Below are 9,112 nucleotides of genomic sequence, written 5' to 3'. Positions count from 1 at the left end.
ACAAGTTTTCTTAACATAGCTATATAAGACTGAAAATCAGGTAAAGTGATTCTTCCCATTTCATTTATATTTTTTATATTTGCTTTAGCTATTTGTTTCTTTGCTTTTCCATAAAATGCTTAAATAATTTGTCTCTCCAAAAAAAAAACCAGGATTTTGATAAAAATATTAATTTGCATAGAATTGGAATATTTACTACATTCAGTCTTCCAATCCATGAACATAGTTTATCTCTATTTAGGTCTTCTTTGATTTTCTCCATCAGCATCTTGTTGTTATAAGCATACAAATCCTGTATGTATTTTATTATATCTGCACTTAAGCCTTTCATTTCTTAAATGATTGCAAGTGCCATTATGTTTTTAATTTGTTTCCACATATTCATTGCCTATGTATAAAAATGCTGCTAATTTTTATATGTTTACTTTATATCCTGCATTCCTGCTGAATCCACATATTTGTTCAATAATTTTTTGTGTAGATTTCTTGGATTTTCTAGGTAGACAATCATGTTATCTAAAAAAAGGGACAGTTTTATTTCATACTTTCTACTGTGTAAGCACTTTGTTTCTTTTTTGCCTATTCACTAGCTAAAACTCTCAAGACTGTTAAATAAAATGGTTACAGAGGAAATCTTTGTCTTCTTGTCAGTTGTAGGAGTTTTGTTGATTAATAGTCCAAGCCTGGGCATATAACCCAAATGTCTATCAGCAGGAATATAGATAATCATATTGTGTTATATTCATAAATGGAATCCTACCTAGCAGTGGTAAAAAACCAAATGTCAATACACACAACATAGGTGAATTTCAAGCATATTATTTTGACTGAAAGAAAATAGGTGCAATGGAATTTGATATGTGTGATTATATTTCTATTAAGTCCCCCCAAATTGGAAAAGCTAACCTGTGATGATGAAAATAAGAAAATGATTGTGCCTCACAATGGATGTTGTGAGTGAGGAGAAGGAGGGAGAAGTGATTGTAAAGTAACATGATAGACACTTCTGAAGAGATTTAAATGCTCTCTTATTGTGTTGGGTGGTGATTAAATGAGTACATATAATTTTCAAAACGTATAACTGAACACTTAAGATTTGTGAATTTTATTATATGTAAATTACACCTCAATATTTAAAAAATCAAGAAAAAGCAGCAAGCAAAACTAAGTGATAGCTTTAGCAATCCAGTAGTGGTTTCTTTGAATGAGGAGTGTGACTGGGTGAAAAATGAGGTGAGACTGAGGAGTTCTGGTAATAGCTCTTAATTTGGGCATTGGTTACATGGGTGTGTTTATTTTATGAAAATTTGAAGATGTGTACTTATAGTTTGTTCACTTTTCTTGTTATATTTATATTAAAATTTATTTGAAAGTTCTAGTTCACTAATCAATTTTATGTTAACTATTTTCCATAGAATCCTAATATTCATTCTGAAAGCCATCAGGAAATACACATCATTATTGGACATATGTGTAAATGACATTCCTGAAGGATTTTTGGAGTTTCTTGTGATATAGCAATTAATGCAGGCCTGTGTATAATTTGGAAACTAGCTTTCCTGGTTTCAGAAATTGTCCTACCAAATGTTAAAATAAAAAGATAACAATGATTCTATTCAAGTTTTAAAGTTCAACTCTGTATTATAGTGAGGGAGAGAAATTGGCTTGGCTGGTGTTTTAAAAACCTCTTCTTTCTTTTTATCAGTAAAATCATTCATGGGGCCTTCTTAGCACTCAGTGTTTTCCAAGAGGACATTTCTTGTTGCTTCCCTCACACAAAATCTGTCTCTGAAATGAAAGAAATGAAGAGATAGAGTTAAATGTCAGTAAGGAATGCAATGGTACCAGAAAAGCAATGTTATTTGTATTTCACATGACAGTTTGCTAACTTCATTCAGAGGTGTCGTCTCCTCATCACAACTAGCTGACCTTGGTGTAAGTTATTCCCATACTATGTGTGAGAAAACTATGTCTCAAAAATATTAAGTAACTTGGCCAAGGCCAGACTGACAATTTATCAGGAGGCAGACCCCATATCTCCTTATACAAGATTACATGCCCCTTTCCATTTCCATTTTAACTAGTATAAAATGAGTCGAGTGAAAAACAAAACAAAGCAAAACCCAGCAACAAAGGAGGAATCAGAAGTTCATAGGAATCAGAGCATTATTTTTGTCTAAAAGAGAATTAAAATAGTTATCAAATGCAATGCATAATTTTTACTCATTTTATAACTACAACAATGAGAAACAGTAGATTGTGGATGGATGAATGGTTACTAATTTGCCATGTGGGGATAGGTAAAACCTATGTGTCTGAAGATGGGGATTCCTTAATCAGGAATCACGGAGACCTAAGCAGCCAGCCCCAAGAAGCCTCACCTACCCGAAGTGTAAAAGTGTTTGGGGCAAAAATACTAGATAATAAGTTAGAAGCCTCACATGTCCTCACACCTAAAGCTGTTACAAGCACACTTCATTTTATTGTGCTTTGCAGATACCTCGCCTTGTTGTTGTTTCACAAATTGAAGGTTTGTGGCAACCCTGCATCTAGAAAATGTATTAGTGCCAATTTTCCAGTCATATTTTTGTAATTCTTGCAACATTTGAAACTTTTTCATTATTATTATATCTGTTATGGTGATCTGCCATCAGGGATCTTTGATGTTACTGCTATAACTGGCTTGGGGCACCACAAACCACACCCATAAAAGATTGTAAATTTAATTGGTAAATTTTCCGTGTGTTCTGACTGCTCCACTCACTGGCCATTCACCCTTCTCTCTTCCTCTCTTTGGGCCTCCCTATTTCCTGAGACACACAGCTATATTGAAATTATGCCAAATTAACAACCTTACAATTAATAACCTCTAAGTGTTCAAGCAAAGAAAAGAGTCATGGGTCTCTCTAGATCAAAACCTAGAACTAATTAAGCTTAGTGAGGGCATATTGAAAGCCCAAATCAGCCAAAAACTAGGTCTCTTGCACCAAATATTTAAATTGAAAATACAGAGGAAAAGTTCCTGAAGAAAATTTAAAGTGCTACTCCCATTAACATATGAATGATAAGAAAGTGGCACAGCCTTATTGCTGATATGCACAAAGTTTGTGTGGTCTGGATAGAAGATCAAACCAGCCACAACATCCCTCCAGCTAAAGCCTAATCCAGAGCAAGGCCCTAACTCTCTTTAATTCTGTGAAGGCTGAGAGAGGTGAAGAAGCTGCAGAAAAAAAGTTTGTAAGCTAGCAGAGGTTGATTTATGAGGTTTAAGGAAAGAAGCCCCCTCCATACATGAAAGTGCAAGTGAAGTAGCAAATGCTGATGAAGAAGCTGCAGCAAGTTATCCACATGATCCAGGTAAGATAGCTGATGAACATGTCTACACTAAGCAACAGATTTTCAATGTAGATGAAACAGCCTTCTATTAAAAGAAGATGCCATCTAGCACTTTCAGAGCTAGAGTGAAGTTGATGCCTGGCTTTTAAGTTTCAAAGGACAGGCTGAACCTCTTATTAGGTGCTAATGCATCTGGTGACTTTCAGATAAAACCAGTGCTCATTTATTGTTTCAAAAATCCTAGCGTCCTTAAGAATTTGCTAAATCTACTCTGCCTATGCTCTAGAAATGGAATAACAATGCCTAGCAGACAACACATCTGTTTACAGCATGGTTTACTTAGCATTTTAAGCCCATTGTTGAGACCTACTGCTTAGAGAAAAAAATTCCATTGAAGATATTATCACTCATTGACAATATACCTGTATACCCAAGAGCTCTGATGAAGATGTACAAGGAGGTTAATTGTTGGTTTCATGCCTGCTAACACAACCTCCATTCTGTAGCTTATGGTTCAAGGTCTAATTTTGATTTTTAAGTCTTATTATTTAAGAAATACATTTCATAAAGCTGTTGCTGCCATAGATAGTGATTCCTCTGATGACAAAGGCAATGGAAAACCTTCTGGAAAGGATTCACCATTTCAGATTTCATTAAGAACATTTGTGACTCATGGGAGGACATCAAAATATTAATATTAACAGGAACTTGGAAAAAGTTGGTTCCAGCCCTCATGGATGACTTTAAAAGGTTCAAAACTTCAGTGAAGGAAGTAACACCAAATTTGGTGAAAAGAGCAATAGAACTTGAATTAGAAGTGGAGCCTGAAGATGTGACTTAATTGCTACAATCTCATGATACAACTTGAACATATGAGGAGTTGCTTCTTAAGGATGAGCAAAGACAATAGTTTCTTCAGATGAAAGCTACTCCTAGTAAAGATACCATGAACACTGTTGAAATGACGACAAAGGATTTATAATATTACATAAATCTAATTGATAAAGTAGTTGAGAGTATTGACTCAATTTTGAAAGACTTCTGCTGGGGGCAAAATACTATCAAATAGCATCACATCCTACAGAGAACTTTTGTGAAAGGAAGAGCCAATTGATGGAACAGATGTGTTATCTTGTTTTAAGAAATTGTTACAACTACCTCAACCTCCAGTTACCACCACTGCGGATCATGCAGCAGCCATCAACATTAAGGCAGCAGTCTTCATCAGCAAAAAGATTATAACTCACTGAAGGCTCAGATGACTGTTCACATTTTTTAGCAATAAAATATTTTAAATTAAAGTATGTACTTTGTTTTTACAGAGATAATGCACCCTTAATTGATGAGAGTACAGTATAAATGTAACTTTTATATACACTGGGAAACCAAAATATTTGTGACCCCCTTTATTGTGATATTCAATTTATTGCAGTGGTCTAGAACTGAAACCACCATGTATTCAAGGTATACCTATACTGCCTCCTTACCGTGTTGGGAAACTAGGAGTTATACTGCTGAAAAATTTCATAATTTTCTTCCCCCTGTTTCTATTTCTTCATAGTCTGTATCCCTTGTTGGTTTGAATCTCTTATATTAATCTTCAAATATATTTCGTTTCCTATTTGATCATTTATCTTGTTACTGAACTTGTGGAAAATTCTTCTACACCAACTTCCAACCTTTCCATTTATTTTAAATATTCACCTATTAAATTCATAGTTTCCAAAATTATCTTTATTGTTGTGTCATCATCATATTTTAATGGCATTCTGTACTGTTTCTGCAATAACCATATTGTACGAGGGATTGTGCTGGAAGCAGACTGAATTCAGACAGGGATGGAAGTAGAGGGAGCTTTTAGGAAGCTATTGTAGTAATGTAGGCAAGAGATCATGATGTCTTGTACTGGAATAATTGCAGAAAAATAGTGAAAACTGGTTTTTAAACATAGTTTGACTATTGAGTCAATAAATATTACTTTGGAATTCAGGTCGGGGGTTAAGAAAAATAAAACAGTGAAGTTGTCATCAGATAAAAGGAGAATAGACTTGTCATCAAATAAAATGGGGAGGCCTGTGAATGGGCATAACCGGGTGGATAGGGAAGATTAGAAACTTGGTTTTCAACAGGCTACATTTTAGATGTTTAACACATACAGTAGATATGCTGATTAGGCAGTTGGATATGCAAATCTTGAGTCCTGAAGAGAAGTTTAGACTAGAGACAAAAATTCAGGAATTGTCACTGTATGAATTTATAGTTTTTATAGAAGGAGATTGGATAAGGTCACCAAGATAGTGAATCTAGAGAGAAGAAAGAAGCAATGATGGAGTCTTAGGACACCCCAATATTAAGATATTGGAAGAATAAGAAAAAAAATCAGTAAAGGAGGCCTAGAAGGAGTGATCAATGAGTAGGGAAGAAAACTAGGAGAGTTTGATATTCTGGAAACCAACTGAAGAAAGTGTATTAAAGGAGAGGAAGTGATGTGTATTCAGGTGTTTGTTTTCACAAAATTATAAACACAGTTGATAGTTTCTGTTGACACCATACCCATTCTTTGTCTTAATTCTTCTTCACTTGAGGTAGACACTAGGATGAATTTGGATGTACTGCTGTTCCAGCTAATTGTTTCTGTTATTGAGGTGAAATTCACATAATAAAAAATGAACCATTTTAAAATAAAAAGTTTAGTGGCATTTAGTACATTCACAAGATTGTGCAGGCATTGTCTCTACCTTGTTCCAAAACATTTTTATCATCTCAAAATAAAACCTTTTAATATTTAAGCAGTCACTCCCCAGTTCGTCTCCCCCAGCCCTTGGCCACTTTCTGTCTCTATGAGTTTGTCTTCTAGTGTATTTTTTCTACATCTAAATTATGTATAATTTGTATTCAAGAACAATATAGAATATAGACATATTGTGTTTTTAAGTGTTATGTCTAGATAGCATGTTATACTTTTCTGTAATTTAATATTATGCATAGTATATATAATACACTGTTGGTATATGTAGCTCTAGTTCATTGTCTTATAGGTGATAAGTGATATTATGAGTCGATAATTTCATATTTATCTATTTTCTTATTAAAGTCCATTTGTGTTTTTGTATAATTTTATTAGACTAAGAACGGTAAACTAATGAATATGTTTTTTATATGGGTTAGTTTATATTTAAGACATTCTGTAGGCCATATGCTTAGAAAAAATTGCTGGATCACATAATACACATATTTTAAATTGTATTATATATTGTGAGATTAGTCTCTAAAGTTGGTACACCAATTCATATTCTCATCAGCATTTTTAATGGCTTTCATTTTTATATCATCATTAGTAGCGTAGTATGAAATTTAAAATATTGACCAATATTTAATTGTTTAAATTTGCATTTACTTCTTTACTAGCGAAGATAAGAATATTTTATAATATTTATTGGGTATTACTATATCTTCCACATATTACTTCTCATATCCTCTGCCTTTAGGCAACATTTATTATTTTTATTTTACTACTTATACATTCTTAATATCTGGATATTAATTTTTGTCTACTTTTGCAAAATTTCAATTTGCTTTTTTTAACACTTTGTATATGATTACTTTTGTTTTTATTTTTTGAATGATAGGCAATATTTTTTATTTTTCATTTTCTACCTTATCATCCATCTTGAGGTCAGTAAATATCTTATAATTTTTCTCGTATTTTAAGGCTTTTTAGTTGAATTCATTAACTATTTTTCTCTAAGTTGAAAATTAGGAATATAATTTTGTTTTTAATCTATTTAACACAATTTTTAGAAACTTATTTAGTATCTCATGCTTTTCTTGACTATTTTAATGTCTTTTTTTTTTTTTTTTTTTAAGAGACAGAGTCTCACTGTGTTGCTTAGGCTGGAGTGCAGTGGCGTGATCTCGGCTCACTGCAACCTCTGCCTCCCAGGTTCAAGTGATTCTCCAGCCTCAGCCTCCTTACCTGGGATTAAAGGCTTGTGCCACCACGCCTGGCTAAATTTTTTTTTTGTATTTTTAGTAGAGATGGGGTTTCACCATGTTGGCCAGGCTTGTCTTGAACTCCTGACCTCAGGTGATCCACCCACCTCCCAAAGTGCTGGGATTACAGACATGAGCCACCACGCCTGGCCTTTAAAGTCATCTTTATTTTATAGATTATAGGCATGAGACTGCCTTTGGTTTTTCTATTTTGTGATATTGAGTTTGTCACATTGCTATGCCGATACCATATTTTGAGAGTATAGCATATGTGTAATAATAATTTATCATGGTACCATTCTGTCAATCTTAGCTCTCAGTTGCCCACCTGCTTCAACTTTGTTGTATATTTTCATAATGTTAATGGTTTCAATTTTATTCATGTGGATTTTAGAGAAAATAACTCAAATAACATGAAAAATATAATATCCTTTTATCAGTTGGAAATTTCTATTCTTCTTTCTCATTCTGCTTCCTCTACAGATCTCTTTTTTTATTTCAAATATAGTATATATTTTTCTGTTTGAAAGCTTTTTTTAAACTTTTATTTTAGGTTCAGGGGTACATGTGCTTGTTTGTTATACAGGTGAATTGAGTGTCACAGGGGTTTGGTGTATAGGTTATTTTGTCACTCAGGTATTAGCTTAGTACCCAATAGTTATTTTTTCTACTCCTTTTTCTCCTCTCACCCTCCATCCTCAGGTAGGCCTTAGTGTCTGTTGTTCTCCTTTTTGTGTCCATGTGTTCTCATCATTTAGCTTCCACTTAAAAGTGAGAACATGTGGTATTTGGTTTTCTGTTCCTGTGTTAGTTTGCTAAGAATAATGGCCACCAGCTTCATCCATATTCCTGCAGTGGACATGATCTCATTCCTTTTTATGGCTGCATAGTATTCCGTGGTGTATATGTACCACATTTTCTTTACCCAGTCTTTCATTGATGGGAATTTAGGTTGATTCCATGTGTTTGCTACTGTGAATAGTGCTACACTGAATGTATGTGTGCATCTGTCTTTATGGCAGAACAATTTATATTCCTTTGAGCACATACCCAGTAGTGGGATTGCTGGGTTGAATTCTAATTTTTATTTCAGTTCTTTGAGGAATTGCCACACTGCTTTCCACAATGGTTGAACTAATTTACGCTCCTACCAACAGTGTATAAATGTTCCTTTTTCCCCACAAACTCAACAGCATCTATTATTTTTTTGACTTTTTAGTAATAGCCATTGTGGCCAGGCATGGTGACTCACACCTGTAATCCCAGCACTTTGGGAGGCCAAGGCGAGTGGATCACTTGAGGTCAGGAGTTTGAGACCAGCCAGGCCAACATGGCGAAACTGTCTCTACTGAAAATACAAAAATTAGCTGGGTGTGGTGGAGGGCACGTATAATCCGAGCTACTCGGGAGCCTGAGGTAGGAGAATAGCTTGAAGCTGGAAGGTGCAGGTTGCAGTGAGCAGAGATTGTGCCACTGCACTCCAGCCTGGGTGACAGAGTGAGACCCCATCTCAGAAAAGCAAAAAAAAAAAAAAAAAAAATAGCAATTGTGACTGGTGTGAAATGGTATCTCATTATTGTTTTGATTTCCGTTTCTCTAATGATTAGTGATACTTAGCTTTTTACATATGTTTGTTGGCCATATGTATGTTTTCTTTTGAAGAGGATCTGTTCATAGCCTTTGCCTACTTTTTAATGGGGTTATATTTTTTTTCTGGTACTTTAAGTTCCTTATAGATTCAGGATATTAGACCTTTGTTGGATACACAGTTTGCAAATACTTT

The 9,112-nt window shown here is 34.3% G+C and overlaps 1 long non-coding RNA gene across 1 annotated transcript in view; it reads right to left on the bottom strand.

The window, feature by feature from the left end:
- Positions 1–1,155: 1,155 nt before the first annotated feature.
- The window catches only part of LOC129135885 (uncharacterized), a 42,980-nt gene continuing 35,023 nt past the window's right edge, over positions 1,156–9,112 (bottom strand). The window contains exon 4 of the long non-coding RNA XR_008536967.2: positions 1,156–1,788. This is a non-coding gene — a long non-coding RNA (uncharacterized LOC129135885). The remainder of the gene's footprint in view (positions 1,789–9,112) is intronic.

Source organism: Pan troglodytes, chromosome 7 (genome assembly GCF_028858775.2).
Source record: "Pan troglodytes isolate AG18354 chromosome 7, NHGRI_mPanTro3-v2.0_pri, whole genome shotgun sequence".
Classification (NCBI taxonomy): domain Eukaryota; kingdom Metazoa; phylum Chordata; class Mammalia; order Primates; family Hominidae; genus Pan; species Pan troglodytes.
The sequence above is the reverse complement of the archived record's forward strand: the minus strand, read 5'-3'. Positions and strand labels throughout refer to the sequence as shown.